At 47.9% G+C, this 18,628-nt stretch overlaps 1 protein-coding gene across 2 annotated transcripts in view; it reads left to right on the forward strand.

The window, feature by feature from the left end:
• Window positions 1–18,628, forward strand: part of PAPPA (pappalysin 1) — a 257,144-nt gene that overhangs the window by 36,364 nt on the left and 202,152 nt on the right. The window lies entirely within an intron of this gene.

Raw genomic sequence — 18,628 nt, forward strand, 5'->3', positions numbered from 1 at the left:
GTGAAAACAATAAAGATAATATTTCAATTACTACTTCTCAATCCATGGTACAGAACCAGTTTTGTTTCCTCTACATTGCCGACCAATTCTTTTATAACATAACAGCAAAAATGAATTGCTATGAGCGAAGTACCCCCAAGAATGGTGAAGCAGTGTCAGAGTTCTCTAAAAGTTTCTGAATGCTGTCTCTCCACTTCTATACTGATTGTGCCATAGACTAATAAGAAGTGGTTGGTGCACGGCTTACTTAGAGTGGTGCTGAGTAAAATTCATCATCCTGACAGTTTATGTAGCAGTTCCTTCGTGTAAAATAAGATCCACCAGTGATGCAGCAGTGCAGACTCCATCAGAGAATTACTGTTTCTTCTAACACTTTCGCAGTCATTCTTTGCCTACTAATCCCCGGGCCCCCTTAGTCCATGTTCTCAGGAGTTCATGTGTTACTGGGGGGCCCCCAGTCCTAGCAGAAGGCTACAGAAGATACCGAAATGATGTCAGATGTCAGACCTAGAAGCATCCTCAGAGATCAGTGGGTCCAAACCCTGCTTCCCCCATAGAGGGAAGCTGAAGCCTAAGCTTGCACAGTCCATTAGTGGTCAAAGTGAGGTTAAGGATCCTCTAGGTTTCCGAGGCCCGGTCATCTGCTGTGATGCAGCTTCTCAGGACTGTGCTGACGTTCTTGTCTCTCACGGATACCTGTTCCCCCTCTCTCTGACCTTGCTCTCTTCTTCTGAGCATTTGGGTTCGTGACATGCTGAGATGAGGGAGTTTGGAAGAGAATCAGAGAAGGACTTTGGGTGTCCATGAGCCACTGCGTAACTATTAGAGCTTCACTGGTCATGAGTTTTCCTTATTAAGAGGCCAGGATAAGGACACCTGAGTGAGGGTATGCACGAAGAAGGGGGCTGGGGAGTGGATGTGGGTGAGTGAACAGAACACTGAGAAAGCTGGGCCACCAAGAGGATGCAGCCTCAGCAAGGGGTCGAGGAGGGATGGGATGAGGAAAGGCTTGTAGAATAAGGAGTCATTCAGTATGGCTGGGGTCCAGAGCATAAGCAGAAAGGGGTTCAGTTTATCTCATGAAAAACTCTAGCCTGCCTCTGTCCCCTCTTTCACTTCTTCAGACCCTCCTTACTTTCTTCCTTCCCTCCCTCCTTCCTTCCTGTTTTCCCTTCTTTTCTCTTTATTATTATTTTTTTCCTTCTTTTCTCTTTAAACATTGAATGCTCCCTTTGTGCCAGCCCCGTCCCTACCCTTTTGGAGCTCACCATCCAGTAGATAATCCTGGCTACCCTGGCGGCTCAGACGGTAAAGCGTCTGCCTGCACTGTGGGAGACCTGGGTTCGATCCCCAGGTCGGGAAGATCCCCTGGAGAAGGAAATGACAACCCACTCCAGTACTCTTGCCTAGAAAATCCCATGGATGGAGGAACCTGGCAGGCTACAGTCCATGGGGTTGCAAAGAGTCGGACACGACTGAGCAGCTTCACTCTCTTTCACTTATCCAGTGGGTAAGCGAGGTAAGCAAGCAAGGCATTGTCATCACTGGTGTGAAAGAAGGATCCCTTCAGTCTCAGCCAAGAGGAGCTGCCTTGGAGGGGAAGCACAGGTCTTTTTATTGGACTGGACAGTTATAAAAAGACATTCCAATGACTCTTGGCCGTTCTCTACAGTAGTGGAGACAAGCCAGGTAGACCGGACTTCATTTGCAGTCATTAGAAATGTCTACAAACAGGCTAGAACGGACTTGGTGCATCTTTTTATAAATGAAATGAAAAACCTGGATGTTCATAGAAATCCCAGGTATCAGGAAGTCCAGGGGCAGTTGACACGTTGGGCCGGGCGCACTTCATGGTGAGAGGATGTTGCAGCACATCCACCGAGTTCCCGGTGGACCCCTTCCCGCTGCGAGCTCTGGCATCGCTAGGTGAACATCACTTGGACATCTGTTCGTGTGGAATAGGACAGGTAGGTAAAAGGAGACCTCCCTGACACCCTGATGACGGTTCACAGGGAAACCTTTTCTTTGTCTTCCCTGCATTATTATTGTTAATGTAACAAGGGCATTCCCCTGGGGTCATGCTTTGTTTTTTGGGGCCCAAGTGGGTGTTGATGGAATCTTTGGAAAGTGCTGGAATAAGCCTTGAGGCAGTCTGCTTGACCCCCCTGCTAGGGTCTGTCATCCTCCTGTGTCTCCTCCTGCCCCTTATCTGAGGCCAGTAGATGGTTTGCCTTCTAACGAGGCCCTTCATTGGTTTTTTTTTTTTTTTTTTACTTCTTTTCTAGAATGATCTCACAGAGCTTGCACTTTCTTCTCTTCCCTTCCCTGCACGTCTAACACTGTTGTGTGGAATCAGACTCTGTGCGCTGAAATGAGCGGTGGAGTGGTCCAGCCCCCGTGACCATAGATGAGGAGCGGTGAGCTCCCAAAAGGGGCAGTGCTGACCCAGACCTCACAGAGAGAGGAGGGCCAAGCCGAGCACAAGTCCTGGGGTCTCATTTCTTCCTCCCAGAGCATTTCAGTGCCCGCCATTGCCTTGACGTCTTAGCAGCTGACAACTTGGAAGCATTCTGTTTAGGAAGGCTGTGTTCTTATTCATCATCCATATTTTGGTAAGGCACTTTGATATCGAAGGGACTGTGAAAAATGCCCTAGGGATCGAAGATATGATCCATGTCCTCAAGGTATCTGTATGCTGTGGTTTAATGACATTTTGTTACAGTCATTCAAGAGATGGCAGGAGAGCAGATGATTCACTTCCAAATGAGCCAGACAGATGATAGGACTTACATGAGCTCTGAGAAGAGGCAGATTCATGGCAGTTAGGAGCAATCAGGAAAATCTTTCTGGCAGAGAAGGTATACAAACAGGTCTCCAGCATTTGTGGGCTCTGGGGTGATAGAAAAGAGCAAGGCAGGAACAGAGAGATGGAGGTGGGCAGGTGTGGGGAGGGTATAAGAAAGAGGTGGGATAGATGCCTGATGCTTCATGCAGGTAGATGCTCTCTTTTGATCATCAGGTTACCAAGCTCCCACAATCAGACTTAGAAAGAATGAAAGAAGAATTCAGGGGAAACAGCTTTGAGCTCTGATGTGGCAGCTTCTTAGCTATGCAAGTCTCTTAATCTCCTCGGGCCTCTATTTCCACATCTGTCCAAAGGGAAAAATAATAATAATGCTATCTGACCGCCAGGATCACACAATTGCCTCGAGGGTCACACAAAATAACATCCCAGAAAGAGTTCTGGGAAGAGTTAACCAGCACGCAGATGAAAGAAGGCATTGTTGTTTTTTTTTTCTGTAACTTTGTTCATTCTTTTCCAGTAATCATGTAAGAGAAATTGCTTGGAATTTTATAATCAGAATATCGGAGTTTATTTAATGTGACTAACATTCATTAGAGCAATAACAGCAGTCAAGCCTGGTGGAATGGAGAAATGAGGGGTGCTGGAGACTGACCAGCGTTGGAATCCTGGTTCCTTGTCTGCCTTGGCCCATCTTGCAGGAACAGTGACTTGGGTTCTCAACGGTCACCGTTGGGTGGGGCACAGCATGAAATGTAAATGGAGCCATGGTGTGTGAAGCACCTGGGCCAGTGCCTGGCACACAGTAGGTGCTGGGAGGCGCCCCTCTGCCCCCAGGCACACGTGGGCTCCTCTTCTCCCAGCTTGGTCTTACGGAGACTGCAGACTCAAGAAGAGGGTCTGGCTGAAACTGCAGTGCTCACACTGAGGGCATTTGTTCAGATTACTTCCATTCTTAAAATACTTCTTTTTTTTTTTTTCTAAGGACTGACCACAGAATTGGTTTTTTAAATGAAGACCACATAACTTCTATCAAACTCATTGAGCTCACACACTAGTTTACTTTGAAAACACTCTGATGTCTGTGTTAGAGGATACAACTCTGCAACAGGGGACGGTCCCCTCAGTATTGAGGGAGGTCATAGTGGGTGGGTCACTGATTCAGCTGAAGCTCCTAGATTTTTTGACTGTATCCAGCCCTTATGCGTGCTTGAGTGTAGATATGCAAACACCCCATTCAGACCCCCTGGTCCACGTGGCCTGGTGTCCTCTGATTCAGTCTGGATTTTCCTCATGCTTTTCTTCTGAACAAAGCCCACCTTGACTCACAGGTTCTGTGTGTGACCCGTGAACACCCGTGACTTTGGTCTTTGAGAGCAGACTAGAAGGGTGATGGAGAGCAGGAGAAGAATTGCTTGTGGCCCCTGAAGATGTGATTAATAAAATGCTCAAGACAGTGCGGAAGAGTGAGGGATTGGATAGTCCAGACAATAAATAAGAACACAAGTTTCAGAGACAGAGGGGATGTGAATCAAGCCACTTACTATTTCTGTGACCTTGAACTAGTCTTTTCCATGATCAGAGACTCAGTTTTCTCCTCTGCAAAACCAGGAATGAAAGTAACGTTGGGTGGTTTTAGGGGATGTCACAAAAGTATACCCGGTCAACCCTTTAAAACAGCACCTGGGACTTAGTGACCATGCAAAGTAACAATGTTTGGAGATTTTCTGTCTCTGGGAAACCTTCTGACCTCTGACATGCACTTCCCCCGATTCCCAGCCCCTCTCGAACCCTAAGCCCCCTTGATAGAACCTCTGGGCTGGACTGGGAGTTGGATGTGACCTAATCACTCCGTACTACCAAGGGCTTTTGATTTTGACACCCATCGATTCCATTTTTAAAAGATTTCCTTTACTCCCAAAGCGCGGCATGTACGAAATGCTAATGTATTCACTTTCCCAAGGGTTAGGCAGCAGCTCACATGGAGTGTATGCATTTCCCCCAAAAATCACAGGCCTGTCGGGGTCCCGAGGATCCTACCAAGGAGTTCACCCGTGCACATCCTAGGGAGGGGGCTGGAAGCCAGGCCGGTGCCCCCAGGGCTCTCAGGACCCCACGGGGCAGGGTAGGACGGAGCTGGTTTTCACCCTGCGCCTGGGGACCTGGCCACAGCACACCCACCTGAGGGTTTCCAGGTTAAGGTTGGACCCTTTCCTCCGAGACACGCTGGGGCGGCCCCCGCCAGGTGGGAGCTGCTCGCTCTCTCACCCCTTTCTTAGACATACGTTTCCACCCCTAGTGCCCTGGACAGACAGATGGAAGGCGTGGTGCCCTTTCGAGGGCCTCAGTGGGAGGCGGCTGGGTTTTCTCCACGCTGTGTTTGGCTCGGTCAGCACTCTCATTTTCCTTCCTCCATACACTGGTGACACCAGCCACTCATCACAGCCTCAGCGCTCAGCCAGACGCCCTTCCAGGTTAGGGATGGAGCAGCCGGACTGTGAGGAAGGGCTGAACAGACCCCGGTACGTTTTGTTTCCGGGAAACACGTTTCCCTCGATTGATTTCAGCCCAGCTGGTACCTGCCGGCTGGCAGGTGGCCAGTTTTCCATCTCCTGAGAGGGAACCCCCCACTTCTACTCACACCTTCTGCAGACACAAAACCACTGCGTGGACCACAGTGCGTGGTTCACGGGTTTGTCTGTAGGCGTGGAAGAGGCTCCTGTTTCTTCATATTTATGGAGGGGTGTTTTCTTTCTCCATCCCTCTCTGCTTCTCTTTCTCCCTCTTTCCCAGAGTCTACGTCATTTTGTGGGTCTGGTGATGATGGGTGGAAGGCGAGAGGGATCGTGTCCTCCATTTCAAGCTTCTGATGTTCATTGATTTCAGCCGTTTTGGAGCTCAGCCAGCCAGCCACAGCTCTGAGACTCGAGCTTGGCTTCTCGCTACTAACCAGTGTTGATGGCCACCAAGGCCAGTGGTGACTGTCACTCCACCAAAGCCTGGAGTGTCTCAGAATCTTCCAGAGTGGGGGGGAATGCAGACATGAGGGAGTTTGCCTTTGGATTGGCAGAGCATGCAGAAGGAAGTGACTAGATCCTTCCAAGTAACTTCAAAGCCACCAAGGAAGAAGTCACTTCTCTGACTTCAAATTCTGCCTCTGTAAAATGGGAGAACTGGGACAGATGATCTCTCAGATCTGTTACCTGCTCAGGCATTATATTCCAGGCTTGTGGGGACTGGGGCTAGAGGGGAAAAAAAAAAATGGAAGGGGAGAGGTGCTGACTATTGAAAAATACAAACGCATTGACACTGGGGACATTCAGGGAAATGAGAGCCAGTCCCTACCTTCAAAGTATCTGCCAGTCCCCATATCTAATTGAGCACGACAGGTAGAGAGTAACAATGAAGGAGCAATTATACTCTGTGACAAGTGGGGAAAAAAAATCCTCCCGCTGTCACCCCGGCCCCAGTTAAAGCCTCAGGAAAGAGCTCCACCTTGGGCAGCCTGCCCCCCTGCTCTTTGCTTTTCTCTCAGGCCCCGAACGTGGCATCCTCTTTCCAAAAATCAATTTGAATTTAATTCTACTTTCAACAGCCTGACACAGAGTGTCATACTTCCCAGCATTATTTCCCCATGTTTGAAACCTGACTTTCACATGACCCTTGGAGAGCTGTCTCTTTTTTTTTTTATCCCCCAAGAAACCCAAGTTTGTGGAAGTTACTAACTAGGCTTGTGCAGGATCATCCAGAGATGATATACATCTATGAGAGATGACACTGATCTCCTAGAATGACTGGGTAGTTCTTACTTTAGATGCGTCTATGATTTGCCTAAGGTTAGGTGATCTGTCTCTTGTGTTGTTGGAAGAGGGGGGTTGCTATGACCGATGTGTTCTCTTGGCAAAAAATCTCTGTGAGCCTTTGCCCTGCTTCATTTTGTACTCCAAGGTCAAACTTGCCTGTTACTCCAGGTATCTCTTGACTTTCTACTTTTGCATTCCACTCTCGTGTCTGACTTATTGCGATCCCCTAGATTGTAGCCTACCAGGCTCCTCCATCCATGGGATTTTCCAGGCAAGAGTACTGGAGTGGGTTGCCATTTCCTTCTCCAGAGTATCCTGTCAACCCAGGGATCGAACCCAGGTCTCCCGCATTGTAAGCAGACTCTTTACCGTCTGAGCTACCAGGGAAGTTCACTGTGATGGAAAGGACATCATTTTTGGTGGTGTTCTAGAAGGTCTTGTAGGTCTTCATAGGACCGTCAGATTCAGCTAATACTGGGAAAGTTCGAGGGCAGGAGGAGAGCGGGGCAACAGAGGATGAGATGGTTGGATGGCCTCACTGACTCAATCAATGGACAGGAGTTTGAGCAAACTCCAGGATATGGTGAAGGACAGGCCTGGCGTGCTGCAGTCCATGGGGTCGCAAAGAGTCGGACACAACTGAGGGACCGAACAACAACAAGGTGATTTGTATGGGCCCAGGCTAACACCCAGAAGCTGCCATATTGACCCGCATTGATGATAATGTCATTCTTGCTCAGATCTCCCCAACTATAAATGTGTGGGGTCAGTCTTCACATCACTTAAGTTTTAAATGGTTAAAAGTTAGAGTGAAACGACAGAGTCTAGTGAGATCGCCGCCTGTCCTCAGAACTCTGTGGCTGCAACAGCTTGCAACACAGAGGTGATTTGTCTTTATTTAACTGAACATCAAGTGTAAGACCAACCACAGGGCTGTCGGCGAGCTGTGTATATCCTTCTCAGTGTGGTCAGTTGTATTATTTATCAATTGTGGTTTTGATCCTCTAAGAAGAAAGTGAGGGGGTGGAGAGAGAGAGCGGAGGGCCCTGGAACTGTGCGTTGCTGTTGTGAGAGCAATGATTCGACATGCGATCCCTGTATCACCGTCCTTGTACTTTTGAACACACCATCACAGTTCAGCTGTTGGTCTTCCTTACAGATCAGGGGATTCTTGAAGTTTCATGGCGTCCTTGAAAATCAGTAAACTTGGAGTCCCTGGGGCTATCAAAGCAGAGATTGTAGAACCCCAGGAGAAAATGTTAGGAGAGTGATGGTTCATCTGTGTGTAGGGGGGCTGGTAGGGGGCGGGGGGCATGTCTACTATGTGTGAGCACTCTGCAAGGTGCTGGGGTCACAACGAGCATCTCACAAGATAGGTGTGATTCTGCCCTCGTGGAATTTCCTGCAGGTAAATAAGTAGCTAGTTGGAGAAGTCCAAGGTGCTGAGGGAAGCATGGGTGGGTACCTGACTCATCAGGGGTCAGAGTCGCTTCTAGGCTGGGTCTGGAAGGATGGGGCACATTAACCAAGTGAGTGGAGCTGAACTTGCCAGGAACCAGTGTCAGGTGTCTGACACTCTGCCTTCTGCTCCACAAATCTCTAGAAGCCTTTTTCAGAGTGAGAAATGAGAAAAATAGGAGCTGAGTAGCTCCCAATAAAAGGTATTCCTTTTAAATTGGTGTCCTTTATTCTGAGATTATTTTATTCCTTCCTTCAGAGACCTACATCAGTCCCCATTATTTTATGATATGAGGGACAGCATGTATGGGAGTTTCACCTTTTGAATGCTGTGTTCATTTGTCAGAATGAGAGATTGCTACTTTCACGTCAGTTTTTAAGACGATCCTAAGATCTGAGAACCTGCCCATTGATCCTCCCTGCCTCTCTGAATCAGCACCTTCCCCTCCTCCTGTCCATTTCCTCAGGATTCTCAGTCCCAGCCATCTCCTGGTTTCATTAGGACCCTTTCCTGCAGAGAACTGCAGGCCCGTGATTTTCCTGGGGGTGGACCTTGACCTTCCACGTGACATGACAGCCCCAGAAAGACAGAGTTGGTGGGTGGACCAAGAGTTTAGGGCAGCAGCGGGGGATGGGAGTGGGGGGTTGACTTGTAGAACCTGAGAATCATAAAAGAGCAGCACTCCAGTAGACCTCGTCAGAACCCAGACCCGTCATTTCACCTCCTCTCACTCCTGACCGCACCAAACATCAGATGATCGTGGTGCGTAAATAGCTCTCCTTCTTAGGCATGCTCACATCTACTCCGTTTTCTGCAAGCCACTGCCGATGCCTTTACTTTCATCCCTCTTCTAGTCCATCTTCCAACATTCCTCCAGGAGGCTCTTTGGAAAACATGAACCAGATTGTTTTGTTCTCTTCCATAAAAGTCTGCCAGGGTCTGCGTAAAGCTTGCAGGACATTGCCCAGCCTCCACAGCCTGGTGGACAAGGCCCCCCCTGATGCGGCCATTGCTGACCCCGCCAGCTGCCTCTTGTGAAATTACTCCCGGGGTCCCAGCTTTGAAACCAGAGGACTTGTTGTGTCTTCCTCTTCTTATGTGTTTCTAAGCCTCTTTTCCTCTGCCTCCCACACTGGGTCCAAAGTGTACTCTTCCCATGAAAACCACAATGATGCCTCCCCCCGGCCTTCACCTGGGTTAAATGCCACCCCCTGTGCTTTCCTCACATTCAGCACTCGCTCTGTCATAACACAGATCAGAGGCAAAGGTAAGAGACTGATGGTTAGAGCGTGTGGGTTCCAAGAGACCAGGGATTGTATCGTGTGACTTACAGCCTAGGAGTGCCAAGGAGGGTCTTGGGAAAGCGGTGTCACCCCCACTGAACCCTGGTTTCTTCCCCTGCAAGTATGGGACTACTCATACTTAACACATAAGGTTTTTGTAAAGCTTCAAAGAGACAATTTAAAAAGGGACTTAAGCAGTGCCAGTGTGTATAATAGTAAACTCCCCCAAATGGTAGGTTTTATTAGTATTATCACATCGTGTTGTGATCATCCGATAATTTGTCCTGCATCGTTCATAAAACTGCTAGCTCTTTGATAGAGAAAAGTGTTTCTCATTCATATTTTATGCCCAACGTCTAGCTTAAAGTATAGTATAGGATATAATCTCAATAAGTATTGGAGAATGAAAGGAAAAAAATGAATCATATGTAAGGAGGAAGGAAGTTAAGAAGGAAAGAATGAAAGCAGGCAGACAGGAAGGGAGGGAGGCTAAAGGATAGCTAGTGAAAGAATGACTCATTCAGTAAAAGAATTTAAAAAATGATCAATTTTCAATTGATCTTTGATTGATGCTGTTGCATTTTTCTTAGATTGCGTGTCAAGCTTCCATATAAGAGTTATTATCTTTGAAACCAATCATTCAGGATTCTGAGAATTTAAATCAACTCGTCAAGTGTTTTTTCTTTGCCCCTTCTTACACACAGGAGGGGCAGATTTAGGCATTTCTGACAATGAAACTGAGCGGGAGAATAAAGTCCAGATCATTAGGCCCCTTGGGATAAAAGTACAACATCCAGGTTTTAGAACTGGTCACAGTTTGGAGAAAGCTTGTTATTTGGAACAAGGATATGGATGCAATAAACATTCTGAGGTTTATCTTGTTTTAATGACTTGTGTTGAGTGGCTTTGATCTCTATATTTGATAATCACTTTCAAATGGTCTGGTGTGTTCTGAACGTGGAGGAGCGCCCCATGGACTTGAGATCTTCCATGGGAATGACAGGCTGCAATCAGAATTTGGAAATGGGCAATGTTACAGGACTTTTTTCTGTGAGTTGTAGAGATGGGGCAGCTGCCTATGAGGAAGATAAACACATTGGTCCAGTGATGGAACCAGGGTACACTGATGGGAAGGAGACACGATAAACATTGGGATCCAAGGCCAGTTTCCTCTAGTTCCATAGTGATGGTGGTGGTGTAGTCGCTAAGTTGCGTCCGGTTCTTGAGACCCTATGAACTGTAGCCTGCTAGGCTCCTCCATTCATGGGATTTCCCAGGCAAGAATGCTGGAGTGGGTTCCTTCTACAGGGGATCTTCCTGACCCAGAGTTTGAACCCATGGCTCCTGCCTTATAGGCAGTCTCCTGCATGGCAGGCAGATGCTTTCACACTGAGCTACCAGGGAAGCCCCTAGCTCCATGAGCGAGTTAGATAAAATTTTGCATCTTAGGGTTTTTTCATGAGTTGAGCAGTCTTTTTTTTGGGGGGAAGGGGGGGTTGTCATACATTGACATGAATCAGTCATGGAGTTACACGTATTCCCCATCCCGATCCCCCCTCCCACCTCCCTCTCCACCCGATCCCTCTGGGTCCTCCCAGTGCACCAGGCCCGAGCACTTGTCTCATGCATCCCACCTGGGCTGGTGATCTGTTTCACCATAGATAATATACATGCTGTTCTTTCAAAACATCCCACCCTCACCTTCTCCCACAGAGTTCAAAAGTCTGTTCTGTACTTCTGTGTCTCTTTTTCTGTTTTGCATATAGGGTTATCATTACCATCTTTCTAAATTCCATATATATGTTTATAATAGCCAGGACATGGAAGCAACCTAGATGCCCATCAGCAGACGAATGGATAAGGAAGCTGTGGTATATATACACCATGGAATATTACTCAGCCGTTAAAAAGAATTCATTTGAATCAGTTCTAATGAGATGGATGAAACTGGAGTTGAGCCGTCTTTTAGGGACATTCTTGTGTCCTACCCTTTGGATTTTTATATACCCGTTTCTAGGTTGAATTTTATAATCCTCATTTTACAGATAGGGAAATTGAGGTTGAGAGAGATTGAGTACCTTCTCAAGGTCACAGGGTCACTTGCTAGAAGAGGGAGAATTTGACCTCTATCCTATCTGTCTTAAAATATGGCTTTTTTTTTCCTCCAAAAGAAAAGTAAGGCCAGGGATGACAGTAGTTAGGTAGGTCTTGGTGTATAATGCCAGAAGAAAATAGTGAATACAAAAATGCATCACAGGCTTTGACATACGTATGCCCCACTCTCATACCACTGCATGAAGAATAGACTTAAGTCCAGAACATTTCTGTCTAGAAATCCATCTGAGAACACTTAACCATGTAATTACAGAGTTTTGCTGTGTGAGACCGTCCTCTTCCTGGGCTACAAGGAGAGTAAAGATCTAAGGTTCCATCTAAATGTTGTTGTTCTTCGGACGCTAAGTTATGTCCGATTCTTTGCCACCCCGTGGACCTCAGGATGCCAGTCTTCCCAGTCCTTCACTAGCTCCCAGAGCTTGCTCAGGTTTGTGTCCATTGAGCGGGTAAACACCATGCTGTCATATTTAAAGAAAGCTCACTTTAAAAAAAAAAAGACGAGTTTTTCTGTAGCACTCTGCTGTGCTTCCCCTTAATCTGAAAGAGCCTCTAGCTTGGAAATAGCCAGTTCTCAGCCAGGAGCAGCTCAGACAAACCCTCTTTGAATGAACGGTATTTACAGATGGGCAGCACCATTCCCGTCAGTCGCCTGTGCCCATCAAGGGCCCCGGGAGCAGGACTTCGGCTTGGCCGTCCTCAAAGGTCTCAGCCATCACTTGTGCGGTGGGGAGTCCATTTGCTTTGAGTGGTAATAGAGACACAGTCTTGACCTGAACTCACTGTACCTTGCCTGTCACCATCTTGAAAAGAGGAAAGCTAGTGCCTTTATGGTCTGGAGTTGGAAAAACTTGATGCCTTCATGACTCCGTTGGAGAGATTGTTGTTGTTGTTCTGCATTTTGAACGCAGTTCCCTTTTGCTTCTCGTTCAATAAAACAGGCCCTGACAGCCCTCTCATTGAGATTATTACCGAGTTGTACCATCTCAGGCCAGTGCATTTAGGAAATATGTCGTTGGCACTCACCAGGGAGTGAGATGCATAAAGAAAATATCCTAATGACAGTTGAGTTGAGAGAGCTTTGATCTCCCTCCAGGACTGCTCTCATGGCTTTGAAATGTAGTTCTGGCAGAAGGGGGAAAGCCATGAGAGTGCCTTGGCCAGGCCCCGTCCTGAAACTGACATTCCAGGGGACCCGCAGCCCTCACAAGCGGAGCCAGGTACAAGGGCCGCGCGGGAAGAAGAGAGACACCAAGACACCTCTCTTGACAGGCAGTCGGGAGAGGATCTGAGTGAGAAGGGACTTTCCAACTCAGCCCAGCGTTTCCCAAGCTCAGTTGGTTGTGCTGTTATTTGATTTTTGGCAGGGGCAGCGGTGGGGCGGGGGAAAAAGGATTATGGTCAAATGTGTTTGGGAATACTTCATACGCTCTCTGTCTTACTCCCATTTTGTATATTAAAGGCTCTGAAAATTCTTGCAATTAAAAAAATATATGTATTGAACCTTGTTTAACAGAGCATGTCCTGAAGCCCTCTGACTTGGAAACTCTTTTTTCCTTTAAATGTGCCTCTGCTCCTTGTGGATTTAGCCTTCCATAGACCTCGATTTGGAAAATGCTGGTAGTTCACAAGCTCACTGAATAGATGGGGACTCAGAGCTGCAACCTAGGCAGCCGAGCATAACGGGAGCGGGCCAGAAATCCAGGCACTGAGGTTTCGCACGGGGGTGTCCAGCTGAAATGAAAGGTGGATGCTGCAATCCTCCCCACGCTTAACTCTCCACACTGTGCCCCCTTGCAGGGAGCTATGCCCCTGCCGCCTCGAAGGGAGAGGTGACTTTATTAGTTGGTACAAAAGTGCTATCATACATAGGCTCGTGACTAGAGGCCTTCCACTCCTTATTGGACCCCATGGACTGCAGCCCACCAGGCTCCTCTGTCCATGGCGTTCTCCAGGCAAGAGTACTGGAGCAGGTAGCCATTTCCTCCTCCAGGGGATCTTCCCTACCCAGGGGTGGAACCTGCGTCTTTTGTATTTCTTGCATTGGCAGGCAGATTCTTTACCACTGCATCACCTGGGAAGCTCACCAGAGAGGTGCTCAAAGGCTGCCAACCAGAGAGAGCTCTGTCTCTTGAAGGAAAGTTGTCGGCAATACAGAGAGGATAAAGACGTGGCTTATAAGTTTGAAGCTTATTGCAGGCTGATGGAAAGTCCACGAGGATAATCCCGAGCGGGATAACAGAAACTAGAGTCAAAATTAGGAGCCTCTGAGGAGGGTGAAATCATTTTCAGCTAGAGGTTGATGCTGTTGATTTTGGTGTTGCTAATAATTGTCCTTGTAATTAGTAGAACAATAATAATGCAATACAAATAGCCCCGGCTAATCAATGAGTGCCTTCGAATGTGTCAGGCACTGTGGGAGGAACGTTTTCTTCTGCCTCTGGTCCTCCTGACAGCCCTGAAGGGTGGACGTCATCACCCCGTCTTACAGGGGAGAGTGGTCAGGAGTGGACACGTGGCGTGTAGTACATGTGAACTGAGCCTAGCAGGGAGGGTAAGAATTTAAAAGGCTGAGATTCAGGAAGAGAGCTTGTAAGGCAGAGAAGAGACTGATGGGCATGCTTCGGGAACGGGCATCACTGGGCAAACCCAGAGGTTCTTGGGATGAGGAAACTGTAAGAACTTGAATGGGAGGTTGTGGGGAGGAGGAGAAGATTGGGCGGTAGGCATGAGACTCTGAAGGCTGAGACCAGAGAGTGACCCGGAGGTGGGTTTTCCCACGACGAGGAAATAAGGAAAATAATTGGAGACCAGAAAATGCGGGGTGATGGGGGGAGGTCTGTGCCAGGACGGTGCTGAGCTGGCTCGGTGCATCCCTCTGGTAGCCCCATGAGCTAGCTGAGACTCAGAGAGGCGAAGCAACTTGCCTGTGGATCCAGGTCTACTGTCCAGCCAAGTAGAACCTGCACATAAATTAATAAACACACAGAGTTTGGGATTTAGATGAATTGGGGGGAGGTGATTTCTTTTTTTAAAGAAATTTGGCCAATTTAGAGTGTACCTAGGGGACCAACCTCCCCGTGGTAACAAAACGGAGAGCGAGTGGCCTTCGGCAAACCCTTTTCCTCCTCTTAGCATCCATCTCCCTCAACTCTGAATGGTCCTTCTCAGTGTGAGCGCCAGTGCTGTCTCCTCCATCCGTCTCCAAAGGGGATGAACAAAGCTTTTCTTAAACATTAACTGCTTTTGGCAGTGCACCGTCTTTGTTGCTCTGTGCGGGCTTTCTCTAGTTGCAGCAAGTGGGGGCTACCCTCGGTTGTGGGGTGGGGGCTTCTCACAACGATGGCTTCTCTGGTTGCAGAGCATAGGCTCCTGGCGTGTGGGCTTCAGTAGTTGCGGCTCATGGGCCCTGGAGTGCAGGCTCAGTGGCTGTGGCACATGGGCTTAGTTGCTCCGAGGCATATGGAATCTTCCCAGACCAGGGATCAAACCCGTGTCCCCGGCTCTGACAGGTGCCACCAGGGAAGTCCAATAGACCTTAAAGAGATGGAGGAGGAAGTTAAATACATGGACTCCTATGCCCAAGATTTTCCCCTGATACTTTCGGGAAACACCCAGCTTGGCTCTGAACCGGCAGGAAGACCTTAGCTAGCAGAAGAAAATCTTTTAGCCACACAACTATTGTCCTTTGTGTGGGTCCCCCCCAAAAATAACTGGAGAAGAGAGGGTCCATCTCTTTAGGGAAACAGGAGCTTCTCAAAGTGTGAAAAACAAAAACCAAAACCAAAAACAAAACAAAAACATATACAAGCAAGGGAGAGTCTATTTATTTAATATCCCACATCTCTGCCTTGGGCCAGGAAGAATACCACCCACCGAAAAGATTGGTTTCTGCAATTACATCGGAATAAACAACCAATTAAAACATCTCCCCGCCCCTGCCCCGCCCCTTGCTTCCTCTCCTGAAGCTTTCTCAGCCTGGAGCCCTGGAACAAAGAGGTGACTTTCTCTAATAACATGTGTGTTCTCTGCCTGAGAGAGCGCTAGATGGAAATGGACAAATCAATTAAAAAATAATAAATAGTCTGGGAAGGGCCGATCCAGGGAGACCTCAGCATCTTGGTGTTTTCATTCCGCTCCCACTTGTTTCTTTTCCCCGTGGTCCTGAGAGAGCTCGGGTTTGAGGGTGAGGTTGAGGGAAGAGTTGGACACACGGAGATTTGGACTTGGCCTTGTCAGTGTTTATGTGATCTCTGAACCCCTGTTCCTTCATCTGTAGGACCGGGATGAACACCAGGAATGGCTAAACATTTACCCAGGGTTTCTGTGTGCTAGGTATTATTCTAAGCCCTTTACACTTCCTTTATTAATGTCCCAGATCCTCAGAACGACTCGATGAGGTGGATGCTGTGAGCATCTTTATCTTCTGTATAAAGAGATGGGGACACAGGAAGTTAAATAAATAACCCAGGGGGGACCCAAACATCCAGGGGAAGAGCTGGATTCAAACCCAGGACTTTGGCTTGAGAACAGGTCATCTTCCTTGCTCTGCCCTGTGGCTTCAAATTCTGCACAAAGGTGAGACAACAGGTGTAGCTGGCATACAGCAAGAACTTACCATGTGTTGTCCTTATCCTTCCTCATTTCTACTCGGATCACTGAGGAGACTCGTTCAAACTCCTCATGAGGCTTCTCGTCTCAGAACCTGAGGGGGGCAGAGGTACAGTAGTGAGATTTTGGGTCATTATCTCAGCTTCTGTCCTCGGAATTCCTAGTCAGCTCAGCCTAGACACAGGTGTGACTTCTCCAGGCCTTGCCTGTATCTCCAACAACATGTGCAACTTGTTTTTTTTTTTTGTAATTGAAAAGCTGGAAAAATTATGGTCCCATGACTAATCATGGGCTCTTGATCACATGGGGGGCCAGGATCTGTAGGTTTCAGACATATTCTCTTCCCCCCCAAGTGGAGGTACAAGTTCGTGACCCACAGAAATGCCCCGTGAAGCACTGGGCATCTGTTCCTAACCCCAGTGTATTGATAAGGAAGTTGGAGCCTCATATGAAGGAAGCTGCAGCTGAGACTGGGGCCTAAATGTTTTAGATTTTCTCTTTCCCAGTGTTTTTCTCCTCCATCCAGATCTCCTGAGTGCTTGCCAAGGGTCAAGCCCTGTGCTGAGAAGTGGGTGATAAACAGAGATGAATTAGGCACATTCCCTGCCCCCAGGGAGCCACAGACAGTGGTAGATACAGACCAGTGGAGTATTTGGAGTGGTGTGAGTGCGCGTGCTCATAGGAGGTGGAGGGGTGCAGAGACGGTAGAAGAGATAGAGGTGAGGTGGGAATCGGGGAAGGCTTCCTGGAGGAGCAATACCAGCACAGACGTTGGATTTGCTCATCAGAGGAGCTAGGTCCTTGAGAGGAACAGCGTGAGTAAAGGCTCTGAGGATGATGCACGATGGGGGAGTGGGGGAGGCAGATGTTGCTGACAACACCCTGGGAAATTCAGGGGAGGGAACAGGGATATGAGGCTAAAGGGGAAGCCAGGGTCCTACAGGCCCCCCTGGGGACCTCTGACTTTACTGCTTCACATGTGGGGAGCTTCTTCTGTGACTCCAGGAAGAAACGAGAAGGGTGGCATCACTAGTGTTTAGCTGGCCAGGCTCTGTGCCAGCCCCCCCCCCCACCCTTGAGCGGCAGCACGGTGAGAAAGGAAAACAGTTCCAGCTAGCCGTGAGACCCAAGCAACGTCTGAAGTCATGTGAGCCTCTTTTCCCTCTTCTGGAAAATGGGGATAGCAATACCACCTACCTCAGTGTAATGCAGATTGAAGGTGATTATTCATGTAGTGTCAGACCGCAGAGAAGGGCCCAGCAAGCGTTAAAGATCTCTGTCAACCTCTTGGTCATGCCCAACTCTTTGTGACCCATGGACGATAGCCCGCCAGGCTCCTCTCTCCATGGGATTCTTCAGGCAGGAATATTGAAGTGGGGTGCCATTCCCTTCTCCAGATGATCTTCCCAACCCAGGGATTGAACTGGATCTCCCAAATTACAAGCAGATTCTTTACCATCTGAACCACTAAAGATCATTATTCACAGGTTTTATCTCACCTACTACACCAGACTGCCTGCTTGCTTATTTCTATATGTTTTTGTTCATTGATTCATTTCTAACTTTATTCCAAAAATGCTTATTGGCTGTTCACAAGGATCCTAAGAGAGAATATGCACGTATGCATGCTAACTCGCTTCAGTCATATCTGACTCTTTGCGACTCCATGGACTGCAGCCCTCCAGGCTCTAGTATTCTCCAGGCGAGGATACTGGAGTCGGTAGCCGTGCCCTTCTGCAGGGGATCTTCCTGACCCAGGGATCGAACCTGCGTCTCCTGCATCGCAGGCGCGTTCTTTACCTCTAGTGCCACCTGAAAGAAACGTGACGGTGGGTAAGATAACTCTCTGTGATCCATTGAGTCTGTGACTGGCCCAAAGCTTTATAATTCCTGTTCTGAAGGGAGAGTCGTACTCCACAAGGGAAGTGCTCTTATTTATTGAGTGCCTGGGATATGCCAGTCTCTTTTCCAAGGCCATTTCTTTCTCTGTCTGACATGTTTGTTTGGCGTGTTAAAGAGCTAATGATGACAGCGTGCGGAAATAATTCACTTTCCAAATGCATCAGTATATACTCTAGGTTTCTGCACTGATGGCTGCCTCCAATGTGATATATACCTTGGCCTATTTTATGGACAAAGTAATAAAGGCTTACAGAGTGCAGAATCATCTATGGGAGGTAGATAGTGCCCCAGTGAAAGGAACATATGTTTCCAAGCCAGACAGAATTGACCTTGAAACCGAGTTCTGCAACTCTGGGCAACCTGTTTAATCACTTTGGACCACATGTTGCTTATCTTGAGAACAGAATAATAACACCCCCTTGCAAGATGGGAATAGAGATGCAAAGCAGGCCTCCCAGCGTAACTTGTGTTTGCCTAATAAATGGTCCAAGGTCCATAGTGAATGAAGTAGAGAAGAAGCCAGGATTAGAATATGTGTTATCTCTTCCATGGTCTGTTCTCGATCTATGTCGTGTTATGTTGCCCTGTCATCAGTCAATATAGCAGAGTCCCTAGGGACACAGTTGTGGCTTTAGATTGACTGAGGTTCTAAACT

Source organism: Muntiacus reevesi, chromosome 10 (assembly GCF_963930625.1).
Source record: "Muntiacus reevesi chromosome 10, mMunRee1.1, whole genome shotgun sequence".
Taxonomy (NCBI): Eukaryota; Metazoa; Chordata; class Mammalia; order Artiodactyla; family Cervidae; genus Muntiacus; species Muntiacus reevesi.